Source organism: Lissotriton helveticus, chromosome 4_1, assembly GCF_964261635.1.
Source record: "Lissotriton helveticus chromosome 4_1, aLisHel1.1, whole genome shotgun sequence".
NCBI classification, from domain to species: Eukaryota; Metazoa; Chordata; class Amphibia; order Caudata; family Salamandridae; genus Lissotriton; species Lissotriton helveticus.
The window spans coordinates 880223994-880243676 of record NC_136063.1 but is presented as its reverse complement, the minus strand read 5'-3'; positions in this window follow the sequence as shown (position 1 = coordinate 880243676).

Genomic DNA, 19683 nt, shown 5'->3' with positions numbered 1-19683 from the left:
TACAGTATTTCCAAACTGATTTCCAAAAGGTGATAACTCGTGGGCACTCAAATAAGAGGTGTTTAAGTGTGCCCGGGTGAGATGAACAGGACCAACAAAGGGGTGAGGAGGAAGGGGAGAATTTGGTAATACTTACAGGGGTAAACAGAGCTCTATGGTAAATAAAAAAAAGTGATTGAGTTATACGAGCCGACACTGAAGTCTTAAACAGTTTGGACCATAATCGATCCCAAGTATCAATAGATAACGAGAAAGAGAAATCAGTTTCCCAAGCAACTTCATTAACAGTTTTAGGTCTAGGACCAACATTATCCAATAACATTTTGTAGATCAAAGCAGCTTTGGGTATTTGTTGAGTGAACAATGGGTATAGAGGGGTGGAAGGAGTAAGGGAGGGGAGGATATCAAACGTAGGGAGGGTAGATAAATGAGACACAATGGCAGTAGTAATAATGTCAAATTCATTACGATGTTGGACAGATAAATCAAACTTAGTTTGCATTTCATCAAATGAAAGAATGGATGAACCTGAAAAGAATTGATAAACAAACATAATATCCTTTTCTTTCCAATACTTGAAGTAGAAAGATTTGCCCTTATATCTGAGATATTTGTTGTACCAAATACTGGAGGAAAGAAAAATCTGTAAGGGCGATGAGTCTTTTGAAAAAATATTGTGTAGCAGTGTATGGGAATATTTCAACACAGGGTAGTGCGTCAGAAATGAGCAGTTGGACATAAAAAGGGATTGTTGAAAAGTGAAATCCTTTAACAAAGATCTCTCAACTTCAATCCATCTGGTCATCCCTTCCCCCATTCTTAGAAGAGGTCCAACTATATTCATCTGTCTCTGGCTATAAACTTAATCTCTCCAAAACGGAAGTACTACCCCTTAACTCATCCTGTTATCAATATATGTTTGATTCCACCGACTTTGCATGGTGTCCCTCCAAGATCAAATATCTGGGCATTTGGTTCTCCTCCACCCTACGAGACACACTCAAACTGACTTTTACTTCCCTTACTCAAAAACTTCAATCACTCCTTCACTCATGGTCTCCTCTTTTCCTTTCATGGTGGGGTCGCTTAGACACCATCAAAATGATGATCTCTCCACATATACTATATACTGTTTCCATGCTTCCTGTTAAAATTCCCAAATTGTACTTTACTAGGCTAAACTCCATCTGTTCTAAATTTTTATGGAACGATAAGCGACCCCGAATTTCCCTACCAAAACTTTTCCGCCCTAAATCTGAAGGGGGGGTTCGCTTCCCTGACTTCCAATCATACCATTCGGCCTTTTTACTCAAACAAGCCTTTTCATTGGCATTTGATTTTACTGCTTCACTTCTTTAACCCTCAGTTTCCTGCCTTTGCTACTTTCCTCATTCCTTTCTCTATTACCTACTTACTCAACTCCTTCCACTCTTTTTCTCAGTCCCTCTGTTCTCATAGTTCCTCAGTCTTGTTCACTCACTCCGTCTCTATTACTCTTAGTGTCTGTGAATTACTTTCCCACCTTTTTTTTGGGACCGCTTCCCGGGAAGTGGCCCGGTTCGCAAACCAGCAGCGTTACGGGAGTCCACCATTTTGTGTTTCGGTCGAATCAAGATACAAGATGGAGGGCAAATAATGTTCAGAATGGGTAGAAGGGGGCACGGTAGATGTATCTTGACCCCCTTGGTTTTCTGAGGGTGGCTGAGGAGGACCATAGTTCTTCACTCTTGTTCACTCTCTCTGTTTCTATTAATGTCACTGTTTCTGACTGATCAAATTTTTTTTTTTTTAAAAAGAACAGTAACTATAAGGGAAAGAAACAGACAGTTATGTTAAAAGAAAGACAGCTATAGGGAGTAAACTAAGGATACTGTTACCCGCAATCCACTGCTGATGATGTTACTGACCATGTCATGAATGATGTAATATGTGACATCATCAGCAGTGGATTGTAGGTAACAGTATCTCTTGTTTACTCCCTAGAGCTGTCTTTCTTTTCACATAACTGTCTGTTTGCTTACCTTATACTTACTGTTCTTTTTTTTAAAAAATATTTTTTTTGGTTAGCTTCTGGTACGCGTACCGGGTAGCTCTCCGGGGAGCGAACTAAAAGAAATAGAGGTTGGCAGAGTTCCAAATATTCTACCAATTTTTTTATAACGGGGAGGTAGTTCTGAAAAGAACATTTTTTTTATGTTTTTGTTGTTTTATATTTTTTTTATTTTTTTTTGAACATTTTTTTACTTTTTTTGTATTTTCTGAACGTTTTTATATTTTTTTGGGGTTTTTTTGGGGGGGGGAAACAAAAACGATCCATTGTAAAGGGCTCAACAGGAGCAACAAAAAAAAAAGAATTTATTTTTTGGGGCGTTTCGGACAAACATTAACATGATTCTGAATAGCTCTCATAATCAAAATGATGCTACTTTCCCTGTAGCAGATGAAATCGCCGCAGTGCACGCACACTTGCTTAACGTGCCCAAACAACATTTGAATGTTTGGGATCATCTCCCTCGCCTCTGGTCCCGACACCTCTGGAACAACCGATCTTCTTGCCATTGGAAGGGGATTTTGTTGCTCATCACGTAGCTGGGCAGCACTATAATTATTTGGGTGCCACCTACTCATATGCCGATGCATAGTGTGATTGCCGTAACTGTATTTTTTTTCAGTTCCCCTTGACAATCTATCACCGCATATACGGCAAAACACGTAGCGTGCATTCACTTTTATTTGCCCCTCAGGAAATTTATAGAATTGCCAAATGTAATTCTCTTTTCGATTGTACCTCCTGGGCTCCTCTGGCAAAAACCTTGGCTCTTCCTCCTCTTCCTGTTCTTCCTCTTCTTGCAAAATTACTTCAGCAGGTGGTCCTCTCTTATTTGGATTTGGTGGAGGTGGTGGGTTAGAACCAGCTGAAGCTACTAATGAAGCCATGTCAAAGTGTAAATAAAGGGTCTTTCTCTCACCAAGATGAAAGTCAGAGTGAGGAAAGAAGGAGGGGTTTTCATCATTTGGGAAAAGCAAAAGTTCTAAACCAATGAAAAGTGTTCATTTTAGATCACATGACCTAGTATTACATCATTAGGAAACCAAAAGTGAAATGAACCAATGAAAAGTGTTATTACCGAGTCACATGACGTGCTGTGTTTACGTTACGCGGTCGGCGCCGCGCCGCGGATCGCTTCCGGTTCGTGTACCGCTGCGCTTCCGGGTACGCTAACGTAGCACGTCATATGACGTATCACGCGAGAACGCGAAACGTCATGCTGACGCGACGCGTCACGATGTTGTTTTCTAACGCGACAGTTGCGCAAACGGAACGTTTACCGGTTCGCGGACCGGGTCGCGGCTCCGAATTGAGCTAACGGGAAGCTAACCGGTTCGCGTACCGGGAGCGAAACAATAAAAATAATTAAAAAAAATTGTATTAAAAACATGTAAAAAATATTTTTCGATTTAAAGAAGAATACATTGTAAAGGTTTTGATATTTGCTATTAAAAAACCATTGAAATTCACTGAAAAAACCATAGGTTATAGACCATATATAGTTAGGAATTAGCATTTACAAAACCTTGAAAATTCACTGAAAAAACCATAGGTTATAGACCATATATAGTTAGGGATTAGCATTTACAAAACCTTATTTTACTCACACAAAACCATTGAAATTCCATATATAGTTAGTTGTACTAACTATATATCGCGCACCCGCAATCCACTGCTGATCATGTCACATATTACATCATTCATGACATGGTCAGTGACATCACTGATGACATCACTGATGACATCTCAAATGACATCACTGATGACATCACTGATGACATCTCAAATGACATCACTGATGACATCACTGATGACATCTCAAATGACATCACTGATGACATCACTGATGACAACATCCAGTGACTGTATTTTTCTGTAAAGTTAAAATATGTCTTACATATTGAAGAATGAGTGGATGTATAAGTGTCTGGATGAAGGATTTAGTAGGTGCATGACTGACTGACTGTATGAGTGAGTGATTAAATGTGTCTCACTGAATGCATGGGTTAGTGACTAAACTGTCTTAATTTGTGCATCATTATGTCTGTTGTTCTGTAAACTGCTGCATGTGTTGATCAGTAGCTATATGAGTAACTATATGGGTTATTGATTGGTTGCCCAAGCATTTGTATGGGAGACTGAGTGTGTGTGTGGGTGGCTGGGAGGTGTATGACTCTGTGCATATATGTGTGAGCAGTTGATTCACTAGATGTATGGGTTCAAAAGTGCATGTGGAAACAGCTGTATGGGCAGTTGACTGTGTGCATGAGTGTATTGGTGAGTGAATGGATATCTCAGTGCTACATGTCAAAGTAAGTACATATGTAAAATACAGTACATGTGAGAGTTGACATATATAAATAACTGTGCATAGGAGCCAGTGAATGTGTGAGTGGCTGTATGCATCATTGTGAACTTGTATCCAGGATTGTATAAGAGAGTAAATATGTTTTAGTATATGTTTGAATAAGTAAGGTGTGTATAACTGTATAGTTGAGAAAATGGAGGTGTGATTGATTCTTTGCATGACTGACTAGGTGTCTGAGTAACTCCATGGATGAGTGACAGTCTGTGAGTGTATGTTTACACTGAGTGTATCTAAGGTTATATTAGAGTCTGAAGAGGTTCATCGTATTATCACATGAATGATGTCATCAGTGATGTGATCAGTAATGTCAAATGAGATGTCATCAGTGATGTCATCAGTGATGTCATTTGAGATGTCATCAGTGATGTCATCAGTGATGTCATTTGAGATGTCATCAGTGATGTCATCAGTGATGTCACTGACCATGTCATGAATGATGTAATATGTGACATGATCAGCAGTGGATTGCGGGTGCGCGATATATAGTTAGTACAACTAACTATATATGGAATTTCAATGGTTTTGTGTGAGTAAAATAAGGTTTTGTAAATGCTAATCCCTAACTATATATGGTCTATAACCTATGGTTTTTTCAGTGAATTTTCAAGGTTTTGTAAATGCTAATTCCTAACTATATATGGTCTATAACCTATGGTTTTTTCAGTGAATATATATATATATATATATATATATTAACACGTAGAGTTGCCTCAAGAGATGTAGCCCTCACGAGTGAAATCCTTTGCATATTTTTATTGGAGACTGCAACAAAGTGTATGAGCCGCCAGCAGCACAAAAGTCTTTGAAAGCTAAAACGCCGACGCGTTTCGGGCTCCCGCCCTTCGTCTCAGGCTAACTTTCCAAAAGAGCACACGCTGTTAGTAAGCGCTCATTACGTTGAAGTACCAACCCCAGTGGGCGTTGCCGCGCCTGCAGCTTCTCGGTACTAGTAGTTTTCCTCATGTGAGTGAGCCCTTAAAATCAGCAGCGTGAGATCTTGCAATGAAATGAAATAAATCAAAACCCAAGTGGGTGGCTGTCTTAACGGTGCAACTCACGATGTCGGTTCAGCCAGTCCCCAATGCAACACATCATCCCTTCAGTACACACTTAGTGGCATGAACCGGGTCCACAGCAGCGGCAGGGCTCCCATCGCGGCTAGGCACGCCGCTAAACAATAACACGTAGAGTTGCCTCAAGAGATGTAGCCCACACGAGTGAAATCCTTTGCATTTTTTTATTGGAGACTGCAACAAAGTGTATGAGCCGCCAGCAGCACAAAAGTCTTTGAAAGTTAAAACGCCGACGCGTTTCGGGCTCCCGCCCTTCGTCTCAGGCTATTTTTCCAAAAGAGCACACGCTGTTAGTAAGCGCTCATTACGTTGAAGTACCAGCCCCAGTGGGCGTTGCCGCGCCTGCAGTTTCTCGGTACTAGCAGTTTTTCTCATGTGAGTGAGCCCTTAAAATCAGAAGCGTGAGATCTTGCAATGAAATTAAATAAATCAAAACCCAAGTGGGTGGCTGTCTTAACGGTGCAACTCACGATGTCGGTTCAGCCAGTCCCCAATGCAACACATCGTCCCTTCAGTACACACTCAGTGGCATGAACCGGGTCCACAGCAGCGGCAGGGCTCCCATCGCGGCTAGGCACGCCGCTAAACAATAACACGTAGAGTTGCCTCAAGAGATGTAGCCCACACGAGTGAAATCCTTGGCATATTTTTATTGGAGACTGCAACAAAGTGTATGAGCCGCCAGCAGCACAAAAGTCTTTGAAAGTTAAAACGCCAACGCGTTTCGGGCTCCCGCCCTTCATCTCAGGCTAACTTTCCAAAAGAGCACACGCTGTTAGTAAGCGCTCATTACGTTGAAGTACCAGCCCCAGTGGGCGTTGCCGCGCCTGCAGCTTCTCGGTACTAGTAGTTTTCCTCATGTGAGTGAGCCCTTAAAATCTGCAGCGTGAGATCTTGCAATGAAATGAAATAAATCAAAACCCAAGTGGGTGGCTGTCTTAACGATGCAACTCACGATGTCGGTTCAGCCAGTCCCCAATGCAACACATCGTCCCTTCAGTACACACTCATTGGCATGAACCGGGTCCACAGCAGCGGCAGGGCTCCCATCGCGGCTAGGCACGCCGCTAAACAATAACACGCAGAGTTGCCTCAAGAGATGCAGCCCACACGAGTGAAATCCTTTGCATATTTTTATTGGAGACTGCAACAAAGTGTTTGAGCCGCCAGCAGCACAAAAGTCTTTGAAAGTTAAAACGCCGACGCGTTTCGGGCTCCCGCCCTTCGTCTCAGGCTAACTTTCCAAAAGAGCACACGTTGTTAGTAAGCGCTCATTATGTTGAAGTACCAGCCCAGTGGGCGTTGCCACGCCTGCAGCTTCTCGGTACTAGTAGTTTTCCTCATGTGAGTGAGCCCTTAAAATCAGCAGCGTGAGATCTTGCAATGAAATGAAATAAATCAAAACCCAAGTGGGTGGCTGTCTTAACGGTGCAACTCACGATGTCGGTTCAGCCAGTCCCCAATGCAACACATCGTCCCTTCAGTAAACACTCAGTGGCATGAACCGGGTCCACAGCAGCGGCAGGGCTCCCATCGCGGCTAGGCACGCCGCTAAACAATAACACGTAGAGTTGCCTCAAGAGATGTAGCCCTCACGAGTGAAATCCTTTGCATATTTTTATTGGAGACTGCAACAAAGTGTATGAGCCGCCAGCAGCACAAAAGTCTTTGAAAGTTAAAATGCCGACGCGTTTCGGGCTCCCGCCCTTCGTCTCAGGCTAACTTTCCAAAAGAGCACACGCTGTTAGTAAGCGCTCATTACGTTGAAGTACCAGCCCCAGTGGGCGTTGCCGCGCCTGCAGCTTCTCGGTACTAGTAGTTTTCCTCATATGAGTGAGCCCTTAAAATCAGCAGCGTGAGATCTTGCAATGAAATGAAATAAATCAAAACCCAAGTGGGTGGCTGTCTTAACGGTGCAACTCACGATGTCGGTTCAGCCAGTCCCCAATGCAACACATCGTCCCTTCAGTACACACTCAGTGGCATGAACCGGGTCCACAGCAGCGGCAGGGCTCCCATCGCGGCTAGGCACGCCGCTAAACAATAACACGTAGAGTTGCCTCAAGAGATGTAGCCCTCATGAGTGAAATCCTTTGCATAGTTTTATTGGAGACTGCAACAAAGTGTATGAGCCGCCAGCAGCACAAAAGTCTTTAAAAGTTAAAACGCCGACGCGTTTCGGGCTCCCGCCCTTCGTCTCAGGCTAACTTTCCAAAAGAGCACACGCTGTTAGTAAGCGCTCATTACGTTGAAGTACCAACCCCAGTGGGCGTTGCCGCGCCTGCAGCTTCTCGGTACTAGTAGTTTTCCTCATGTGAGTGAGCCCTTAAAATCAGCAGCGTGAGATCTTGCAATGAAATGAAATAAATCAAAACCCAAGTGGGTGGCTGTCTTAACGGTGCAACTCACGATGTCGGTTCAGCCAGTCCCCAATGCAACACATCATCCCTTCAGTACACACTCAGTGGCATGAACCGGGTCCACTGCAGCGGCAGGGCTCCCATCGCGGCTAGGCACGCCGCTAAACAATAACACGTAGAGTTGCCTCAAGAGATGTAGCCCACACGAGTGAAATCCTTTGCATTTTTTTATTGGAGACTGCAACAAAGTGTATGAGCCGCCAGCAGCACAAAAGTCTTTGAAAGTTAAAACGCCGACGCGTTTCGGGCTCCCGCCCTTCGTCTCAGGCTATTTTTCCAAAAGAGCACACGCTGTTAGTAAGCGCTCATTACGTTGAAGTACCAGCCCCAGTGGGCGTTGCCGCGCCTGCAGTTTCTTGGTACTAGCAGTTTTTCTCATGTGAGTGAGCCCTTAAAATCAGAAGCGTGAGATCTTGCAATGAAATTAAATAAATCAAAACCCAAGTGGGTGGCTGTCTTAACGGTGCAACTCACGATGTCGGTTCAGCCAGTCCCCAATGCAACACATCGTCCCTTCAGTACACACTCATTGGCATGAACCGGGTCCACAGCAGCGGCAGGGCTCCCATCGCGGCTAGGCACGCCGCTAAACAATAACACGCAGAGTTGCCTCAAGAGATGCAGCCCACACGAGTGAAATCCTTTGCATATTTTTATTGGAGACTGCAACAAAGTGTTTGAGCCGCCAGCAGCACAAAAGTCTTTGAAAGTTAAAACGCCGACGCGTTTCGGGCTCCCGCCCTTCGTCTCAGGCTAACTTTCCAAAAGAGCACACGTTGTTAGTAAGCGCTCATTATGTTGAAGTACCAGCCCAGTGGGCGTTGCCACGCCTGCAGCTTCTCGGTACTAGTAGTTTTCCTCATGTGAGTGAGCCCTTAAAATCAGCAGCGTGAGATCTTGCAATGAAATGAAATAAATCAAAACCCAAGTGGGTGGCTGTCTTAACGGTGCAACTCACGATGTCGGTTCAGCCAGTCCCCAATGCAACACATCGTCCCTTCAGTAAACACTCAGTGGCATGAACCGGGTCCACAGCAGCGGCAGGGCTCCCATCGCGGCTAGGCACGCCGCTAAACAATAACACGTAGAGTTGCCTCAAGAGATGTAGCCCTCACGAGTGAAATCCTTTGCATATTTTTATTGGAGACTGCAACAAAGTGTATGAGCCGCCAGCAGCACAAAAGTCTTTGAAAGTTAAAATGCCGACGCGTTTCGGGCTCCCGCCCTTCGTCTCAGGCTAACTTTCCAAAAGAGCACACGCTGTTAGTAAGCGCTCATTACGTTGAAGTACCAGCCCCAGTGGGCGTTGCCGCGCCTGCAGCTTCTCGGTACTAGTAGTTTTCCTCATATGAGTGAGCCCTTAAAATCAGCAGCGTGAGATCTTGCAATGAAATGAAATAAATCAAAACCCAAGTGGGTGGCTGTCTTAACGGTGCAACTCACGATGTCGGTTCAGCCAGTCCCCAATGCAACACATCGTCCCTTCAGTACACACTCAGTGGCATGAACCGGGTCCACAGCAGCGGCAGGGCTCCCATCGCGGCTAGGCACGCCGCTAAACAATAACACGTAGAGTTGCCTCAAGAGATGTAGCCCTCATGAGTGAAATCCTTTGCATAGTTTTATTGGAGACTGCAACAAAGTGTATGAGCCGCCAGCAGCACAAAAGTCTTTAAAAGTTAAAACGCCGACGCGTTTCGGGCTCCCGCCCTTCGTCTCAGGCTAACTTTCCAAAAGAGCACACGCTGTTAGTAAGCGCTCATTACGTTGAAGTACCAACCCCAGTGGGCGTTGCCGCGCCTGCAGCTTCTCGGTACTAGTAGTTTTCCTCATGTGAGTGAGCCCTTAAAATCAGCAGCGTGAGATCTTGCAATGAAATGAAATAAATCAAAACCCAAGTGGGTGGCTGTCTTAACGGTGCAACTCACGATGTCGGTTCAGCCAGTCCCCAATGCAACACATCATCCCTTCAGTACACACTCAGTGGCATGAACCGGGTCCACTGCAGCGGCAGGGCTCCCATCGCGGCTAGGCACGCCGCTAAACAATAACACGTAGAGTTGCCTCAAGAGATGTAGCCCACACGAGTGAAATCCTTTGCATTTTTTTATTGGAGACTGCAACAAAGTGTATGAGCCGCCAGCAGCACAAAAGTCTTTGAAAGTTAAAACGCCGACGCGTTTCGGGCTCCCGCCCTTCGTCTCAGGCTATTTTTCCAAAAGAGCACACGCTGTTAGTAAGCGCTCATTACGTTGAAGTACCAGCCCCAGTGGGCGTTGCCGCGCCTGCAGTTTCTTGGTACTAGCAGTTTTTCTCATGTGAGTGAGCCCTTAAAATCAGAAGCGTGAGATCTTGCAATGAAATTAAATAAATCAAAACCCAAGTGGGTGGCTGTCTTAACGGTGCAACTCACGATGTCGGTTCAGCCAGTCCCCAATGCAACACATCGTCCCTTCAGTACACACTCAGTGGCATGAACCGGGTCCACAGCAGCGGCAGGGCTCCCATCGCGGCTAGGCACGCCGCTAAACAATAACACGTAGAGTTGCCTCAAGAGATGTAGCCCACACGAGTGAAATCCTTGGCATATTTTTATTGGAGACTGCAACAAAGTGTATGAGCCGCCAGCAGCACAAAAGTCTTTGAAAGTTAAAACGCCGACGCGTTTCGGGCTCCCGCCCTTCATCTCAGGCTAACTTTCCAAAAGAGCACACGCTGTTAGTAAGCGCTCATTACGTTGAAGTACCAGCCCCAGTGGGCGTTGCCGCGCCTGCAGCTTCTCGGTACTAGTAGTTTTCCTCATGTGAGTGAGCCCTTAAAATCTGCAGCGTGAGATCTTGCAATGAAATGAAATAAATCAAAACCCAAGTGGGTGGCTGTCTTAACGATGCAACTCACGATGTCGGTTCAGCCAGTCCCCAATGCAACACATCGTCCCTTCAGTACACACTCATTGGCATGAACCGGGTCCACAGCAGCGGCAGGGCTCCCATCGTGGCTAGGCATGCCGCTAAACAATAACACGTAGAGTTGCCTCAAGAGATGCAGCCCACACGAGTGAAATCCTTTGCATATTGTTATTGGAGACTGCAACAAAGTGTTTGAGCCGCCAGCAGCACAAAAGTCTTTGAAAGTTAAAACGCCGACGCGTTTCGGGCTCCCGCCCTTCGTCTCAGGCTAACTTTCCAAAAGAGCACACGTTGTTAGTAAGCGCTCATTATGTTGAAGTACCAGCCCAGTGGGAGTTGCCACGCCTGCAGCTTCTCGGTACTAGTAGTTTTCCTCATGTGAGTGAGCCCTTAAAATCAGCAGCGTGAGATCTTGCAATGAAATGAAATAAATCAAAACCCAAGTGGGTGGCTGTCTTAACGGTGCAACTCACGATGTCGGTTCAGCCAGTCCCCAATGCAACACATCGTCCCTTCAGTACACACTCAGTGGCATGAACCGGGTCCACAGCAGCGGCAGGGCTCCCATCGCGGCTAGGCACGCCGCTAAACAATAACACGTAGAGTTGCCTCAAGAGATGTAGCCCTCATGAGTGAAATCCTTTGCATAGTTTTATTGGAGACTGCAACAAAGTGTATGAGCCGCCAGCAGCACAAAAGTCTTTAAAAGTTAAAACGCCGACGCGTTTCGGGCTCCCGCCCTTCGTCTCAGGCTAACTTTCCAAAAGAGCACACGCTGTTAGTAAGCGCTCATTACGTTGAAGTACCAGCCCCAGTGGGCGTTGCCGCGCCTGCAGCTTCTCGGTACTAGTAGTTTTCCTCATGTGAGTGAGCCCTTAAAATCTGCAGCGTGAGATCTTGCAATGAAATGAAATAAATCAAAACCCAAGTGGGTGGCTGTCTTAACGATGCAACTCACGATGTCGGTTCAGCCAGTCCCCAATGCAACACATCGTCCCTTCAGTACACACTCATTGGCATGAACCGGGTCCACAGCAGCGGCAGGGCTCCCATCGCGGCTAGGCACGCCGCTAAACAATAACACATAGAGTTGCCTCAAGAGATGCAGCCCACACGAGTGAAATCCTTTGCATATTTTTATTGGAGACTGCAACAAAGTGTTTGAGCCGCCAGCAGCACAAAAGTCTTTGAAAGTTAAAACGCCGACGCGTTTCGGGCTCCCGCCCTTCGTCTCAGGCTAACTTTCCAAAAGAGCACACGTTGTTAGTAAGCGCTCATTATGTTGAAGTACCAGCCCAGTGGGCGTTGCCACGCCTGCAGCTTCTCGGTACTAATAGTTTTCCTCATGTGAGTGAGCCCTTAAAATCAGCAGCGTGAGATCTTGCAATGAAATGAAATAAATCAAAACCCAAGTGGGTGGCTGTCTTAACGGTGCAACTCACGATGTCGGTTCAGCCAGTCCCCAATGCAACACATCGTCCCTTCAGTACACACTCAGTGGCATGAACCGGGTCCACAGCAGCGGCAGGGCTCCCATCGCGGCTAGGCACGCCGCTAAACAATAACACGTAGAGTTGCCTCAAGAGATGTAGCCCTCATGAGTGAAATCCTTTGCATAGTTTTATTGGAGACTGCAACAAAGTGTATGAGCCGCCAGCAGCACAAAAGTCTTTAAAAGTTAAAACGCCGACGCGTTTCGGGCTCCCGCCCTTCGTCTCAGGCTAACTTTCCAAAAGAGCACACGCTGTTAGTAAGCGCTCATTACGTTGAAGTACCAGCCCCAGTGGGCGTTGCCGCGCCTGCAGCTTCTCGATACTAGTAGTTTTCCTCATGTGAGTGAGCCCTTAAAATCAGCAGCGTGAGATCTTGCAATGAAATGAAATAAATCAAAACCCAAGTGGGTGGCTGTCTTAACGGTGCAACTCACGATGTCGGTTCAGCCAGTCCCCAATGCAACACATCGTCCCTTCAGTACACACTCAGTGGCATCAACCGGGTCCACAGCAGCGGCAGGGCTCCCATCGCGGCTAGGCACGCCGCTAAACAATAACACGTAGAGTTGCCTCAAGAGATGTAGCCCTCACAAGTGAAATCCTTTGCATATTTTTATTGGAGACTGCAACAAAGTGTATGAGCCGCCAGCAGCACAAAAGTCTTTGAAAGTTAAAACGCCGACGCGTTTCGGGCTCCCGCCCTTCGTCTCAGGCTAACTTTCCAAAAGAGCACACGCTGTTAGTAAGCGCTCATTACGTTGAAGTACCAGCCCCAGTGGGCGTTGCCGCGCCTGCAGCTTCTCGGTACAAGTAGTTTTCCTCATGTGAGTGAGCCCTTAAAATCAGCAGCGTGAGATCTTGCAATGAAATGAAATAAATCAAAACCCAAGTGGGTGGCTGTCTTAACGGTGCAACTCACGATGTCGGTTCAGCCAGTCCCCAATGCAACACATCGTCCCTTCAGTACACACTCAGTGGCATGAACCGGGTCCACAGCAGCGGCAGGGCTCCCATCGCGGCTAGGCACGCCGCTAAACAATAACACGTAGAGTTGCCTCAAGAGATGTAGCCCACACGAGTGAAATCCTTTGCATATTTTTATTGGAGACTGCAACAAAGTGTATGAGCCGCCAGCAGCACAAAAGTCTTTGAAAGTTAAAACGCCGACGCATTTCGGGCTCCCGCCCTTCGTCTCAGGCTAACTTTCCAAAAGAGCACACGCTGTTAGTAAGCGCTCATATATATATATATATCTATATCAAATTTAAAACTTTACTTTGGTTGAATAACCATAAAAGTGCAATGTGCATTCCAGTACGTAATGAGTAATTTAAAAGAGAGAGTAAAATTCAACATGTTACATGATTTACATAATACAGGACAAAAGACGAGGATTGGGTTAGTGCCGAGTGGCAATCAGTGATATATTTTCCCATCCTCCCTAAACTGCAAATGTGACCAGTGACAGTAAAAACCTCTAGGAAGACCATATGTTGGGCTAAAAAGTGTCCACTATGCTGTTTATGATCTCCAAATTTCAAATTCTAATGGTTCCATATATATTTTCGCAGTTAAAAGGATAAAATACCATATAAGATTGCACAGTTAATACAGTTTGGGCAAATGGATCAGGGCTTCTGTGCTTTCCTCCTAATACCCCACATGTGGCCCAGACATTTTGCAACTGAACATGCAAACAGAGGTCTTGGATCCAATATTAAGATTTGCTGTTCTTCGTCGTAATTATGGGTTCCTAACTGCTTGCATATAGGTTGGAGCCATTCATTCTTGGAAGTGAGTTCGCTGGACAAGCAAATAATACCTGTGCAGTTGATTCAGTATTTGTGGTGCAACTAGGACATAACTGAGTGGCTGCTGGGTTGTTATGCCAGTTGCTTGTGAAAGAATTCAGGGGAAATGTGTCAAACCTGAACTGGATGTAAAGCTTCCTGTCATTGGGTATCTGAATGATATCTAAGTAGCTTTCCAGGGACCTAACCAATTTGAAATCCATGAACTCCAAGCTTAGTCTTTCCTATGCTATATTACTAAGTTGGGTTTGTGCTACCTAATCCCAATACTGTGATTTCACAAGGTCTTTGGTAGGAAGCAATAGCCCTGTAACCCAATGCCAGTTAATAGCTGCTTCACATTACTTTACCAGGCTATCTTGTTTTATTTGTCGAAGGAATAAAGGGGCATATTTACAAGCCCCTTGTGCTGCCGGTACGTCACTTTTTGATTTCTTCCCATATTAAATGTGATGCACAGGCAGTGCAAGGGGCTTGTAAATAAGCCTTTAACTTCCTTAAGAGTATTGGCATAAGCAAGCAGTTCAGGGGAAGTCCCGATTCTCCTTCAGAATAACTTGGCTTAATTTGGCCTTTTCTTCGATTGATTTCCTTCCCATTTCCAGCCTTAGAGGGTGGAGTAGTGTACTCTGAGATAGGGACACCAAACTCCACATAAACTTGTGCTCTGATTTGGAGATGTCGTCCATTCTATCAAAGCCCCACAGCTCGGCCCCATATAGGGCAGAGCTCACTGCTTCGGAATTGTAAATCTGGAGGACAGCAGCAACAGGTTGGCTAAACAATGTGTGATGGTATTTCCCCAGGGCCCCAACTATTTGCTTATGTTTATGGGTCATCTTGGTCATGTGAGGTTTCCAGGTCATATGTTCAGCTAGCTTTATGCCCAGGTAGTCGAAGGTGCTGACCCTCTCGAAGGGGACACTGCAGGGAGTCGGTCTCCCTCTATAAGATTTGTGAGGATTTATCATCATGAACTGTTTTTATTGTGTTGCTCTGTGAGCCTCACATATCACCAACAACTTTGAATTGGTTTAAGAGCAACTGGAGCCCCCTGGTGTTTTTTACACTAACAAAGTATTGTCTGCAAACAAAAGGGTAACCATTTTTCCCTCCCCAGCATGGGTGTGCCTGCCAGAGTCTGTGATAGAAACTGGACAATGTTGTTCATAAAGAGGGAATATAGTGTTGATGACAGTGCACACCATTGGCGTATGTCCCTGTCAACATTAATTGGGTTTGTGAGCTGGCCTTGCTCGCCCCAGTACACTTTGGCATAATCAGCTCTTGGAGGCGAATAACTAGAGATACATTCTCCTTAGGCATCTCCATATCTTTTAGCTATTGCCACAGTTTGTTTCTTGGGGCAAGGTCAAAGGCTGTCTTCAAGTCAATAAATGATATATACAGGCTCCCCTGGCAAATGGTCACGGTCTTCCAAAATAAAAGAAGAAAGAAAAATACCTGATATATTGTTCCCATCTTCTGCCTAAAGCCAGCTTGGTAAGGGGTTAAAATATTATTAAGGCTTATCCATTCCTGGATCTTGGCCAAAAGGGCATCAAATATCACTTTTTGTATGGAGTCAATAAGGCTAATGGGACTATCATTACAAGGTAGGTTCCTGCCACCTTTCTTGAATATGGGGATCACGTCTACTCTCTTCTAAGAGTCTGGGATTGGGGGGGCACCTCCTGCTGTAGCATTGGAGAGTATCAAAATATAGCTTGACCAATCATATAGAAAGAGATTGCAAGGGATTCCATCTGGGCCAAGAGGTTTTGCTTGAACAATTGAGTCTATTGAGACCTGAATTTCAATCATAGTGAATAGGTCCTTGGTGTTGACATGGGATAAGTCGAAGGAGACTGCTAATGTATCAGCAATGCATGTTCCCGAGTATAAGGTGTTACAATGATCATGCCAAGTGGAGATTAAAGTATTTATTTTTAGATATTTTATTTTTTAAATTACATTACATATTTTAATATAAATTGAAAAAAAAAGTTTTGGAAAATATTGAAAATGTAATATATATATTTGTTATATATTTTTTTAATTTATATATATTTTATGTAGCAGGCAATGATATCCTATGGAAGGAAATTCAAGTTACTGTAACTACGATTAGAATTACTTTTCAGGATCAGTAGTGGGCTGAAAGATACAGCACTGAGGTCTCTCCTGATAACAGGTGAGTAAATCAGAATTCGTAGTTCGGCTGATTTTAGAGGAATTTTTAAAAGTTCTAAAACTCCACACTTAGAAGAATTTCCAAGTGAAACCAGTCAATGTTAGCCTATGGAAGGAAATTCAACTTATTGTAACTACAATTAGAATTACTTTTCAGGATCAGTAGTGGGCTGAAAGATACAGCACTGATGTCTCTCCTGATAACAGATGAGTAAATCGGAATTCGTAGTTCGGCTGATTTTAGAGGAACATTTTGCTCAATAGTGAAAGAAGAGGGACGGGCCTGAGGTGATATGTGTGCAAACACGCCCTGTGGCGCGTTTTAGGTTGGGGAAATGATTCCTTTTCAATCCTGAGGTCCCCTGTGACCCAACTAGCCCACCACGTACCTCCAGTATGCGCCAGGGACCTGTGTTGCAGAGAGCTGTTCAGAGGGCACGCTCCCTTTTTACAACACTCTGCAACACAGCTCCATGGCGCTTACTGGAGGTACCTGTTGGACTAGTTGGACCCTAGGGGACCTCTGGATTGAAGTGAAATTAATTCCCCAACTTAAAATGCGCCACAGGGCATGTTTGCACTCATATCACCTCAAGCCCCGCCCCCTACCTTCACCTCTGTGCAAACGCGCCCCGTAGCGTGTTCTAAGGTGGGGGATTAAGCCCCCTTGCATACTGGGGGTCCCTGGGGGCCAACTAGCCCACCAGGAACCTCCAGTATGCGCCAGGGGGCTGCGTTGCACAGAGGTGTAAAAAGGGGCGTGGCCTCATTATACCTCTCTGCAACGCGGTCCCCTGGCGCGTTTTCAAAGGGGTAACTAATTCCCCTTGCATACTGGGGGTCCCTGGGGGGCAACTAGCCCAACAGGAACCTCCAGTATGCGCCAGGGGGCTATGTTGCGGAGAGGTGTAATGAGGCCACGCCCACTTTTTACACCTGTCTGAATCACAGCCCCCTGGCGCATTTGCAGAGGAGGAACTAATTCCCCTTACATACTGGGGGTCCCCGGGGGCCAACTAGCGCACCAGGAACTTCCAGTATGCGCCAGAGGGCTGCGTTGCAGAAAGGTGTAAAAAGGGGCATGGCCTCATTACACCTCTCTTCAACACAGCCCCCTGGCGCATTTTCAGAGGGGGAACTAATTCCCCTTGCATACTGGGGGTCCCAAAAGGCCAACTAGCCCACCAGGAACCTCCAGTATGCGCCAGGGGGCTGCATTGCAGAGAGGTGAAATGAGGCCACGCCCCTTTTTACACGCCTCTGCAACGCAGCCCCCTGGCGCATTTGCAGAGGAGGAACTAATTCCCCTTGCATACTGGGGGTCCCTGGGGGCCAACTAGCCACCAAGAACCTCCAGTATGCGTCAGGGGGCTGCGTTGCAGAGAGGTGTTCTGAGGCCACACCTCTTTTCAAGCCTCTGTGCAACGCAGCCTCCTGGCGCATACTGGAGGTTCCTAGTGGGCAAGTTGGCCCCCAGGGACCCCCAGTATGCAAGGGAAATTAGTTCCCCCTCTGCAAACGTGCCACGGGGTGCGTTTGCAGAGAGGTGCAGGGAGATGGCATGCAGGGAGGGGGCATGGCATTGCTTTTAAGAAGGTGGGCTCTGTATCCCCCCTTCTTTTTCAATTTATTCTGGCCCCCCTCCCAAGGGCATACTCTGCCCCGGGGACCCGATCCCACGGGGCATGAGCCTTTTATTTTTTAAATAAGGAGGGGGGCTGCTTTGCCCCCCTCCCGGGCCACTTCTGGCCTCGGGGACCCCATCTCCGGGGCCTGGCCCTCCTCATTGGGGGCCATGTGGGGTCCCTAAGCCCCCCACGGTCCCTGCCGGCTTCTCGCATCCTGCAGGAGCCGGCATTGTTTTTCTGCATGGGGAGCAGCTAACATGCTGCTCCCCATGCAGAAAAGCAATCCGCTTTTATTTTTGAAAGAGAGAGCAGGTTTCCTGCTCTCTCTTTCAAAAACCAAAGCAGTTTGCTATGGTAGCGCGGGAGCCGCGAGCCTCCCACCCTACCATAGCAAACAGGGGTGTCCCGGGGGTAGGCACTCCGGGACACTGCAGGAGCCGGCCCTGGGGGGTGGCGGTCCCCAGGGCCATCAAGGGCTCCAGGGGGGCCGGACGGCCCACTCCCACTAGTTCAAAGCCCCTGGGGATTGTGGTCAGGTGGTGGTCCCAGGGGCTGGGAGGTCTGTCACGGACCCCCTTATTTTAAATATTAGTGCCCCGGGGTGGTGGTGGTCCCCGGGGCATGTGGGGGGGTTGAGCCCACCCACACAGGTTTTTTTGGTTGTTTTTTTAAACTAAGCCCTGGGTAGTGGCGGTCCCCAGGGCTCGGGGGGCCTTAGAGGGCCCCATCATTCATATGCAAGCCTCGGGGGTGGCGGTCCCCGGGGTTGCGGGGGAGCCGTGTGCCCCTCTATTATAATTACTTTTCCCTGGGGGTGGCGGTCTCCCCGGGGCAGTGTGGGGGAGATTGGGCCCCCCCCACACTTTTTTTTATTATGCCCCCGGGATTTGGTCCCCCGGGGGCTAATTCCCCCAAAAATCAGAGCAGGTTTTTTTTTTCCACGGGGTACGCGTACCTACGCATATCCCGTCATTTAAAAAAAAAAGAAACAATTGTTTTGGCCTTGGGGGTCCTTGTGGGACCCCCTGTGCCAGCCTAGGGGGTCAGGGTGTTTCTACCCTGCCCCCTTTGCGTGTTTTACACGTTTGTTTCACTGCTTTCTTGTGCCTCGGTTCTACCGAGGCACAAGATGGCTGTCAACACTTCCTGGTTTGGAGTGTTGACAGCCCATTAGCATAAAGCTCGTGCTCGGGAAGGTACAGAGTATGGTACAGAGTACACTACAGAGTAAGGTACTTCATCTCTAGATATATCTATGATTTTAATTTTGATTTTCTCAGGAACTACTGAATGGATTTACACCATTTAACAAAAAGCATAATCTGCAAACCGAACTCTACCTTTTTGCCAAATTTGGTGTAATTCCCTCCAGCAGTTCGGACTGTAGCCTCACTTAAAGGTCCTATGGAAAATTGCATGGGGAAAACACGTTTTGGGACCCCCCTTTTTTCTCGGCCCCTGCTTGACAAATCACCCCAAAACTTTCAGGGAAGGAGCAGAGCAGGGCATTTTATTGGAGAATTTTGCGAAGATTAGTCGACCGGCGCCAAAGTTATTCCAAATAGAATGTTGAGGATTTCCTATGGAAACTAGGTCCTAACTATAACTACCTACTGGCAACCGCCAGTAGGTATATATCACTCCCAGCATTCCCTCTAGACTTCCGTTTTCAGGCGAAAAGAGAGAGACGGGCCACAGGTTCTGGCAGGAAGGTATTTTATTTAATCCTCCTCTCTGC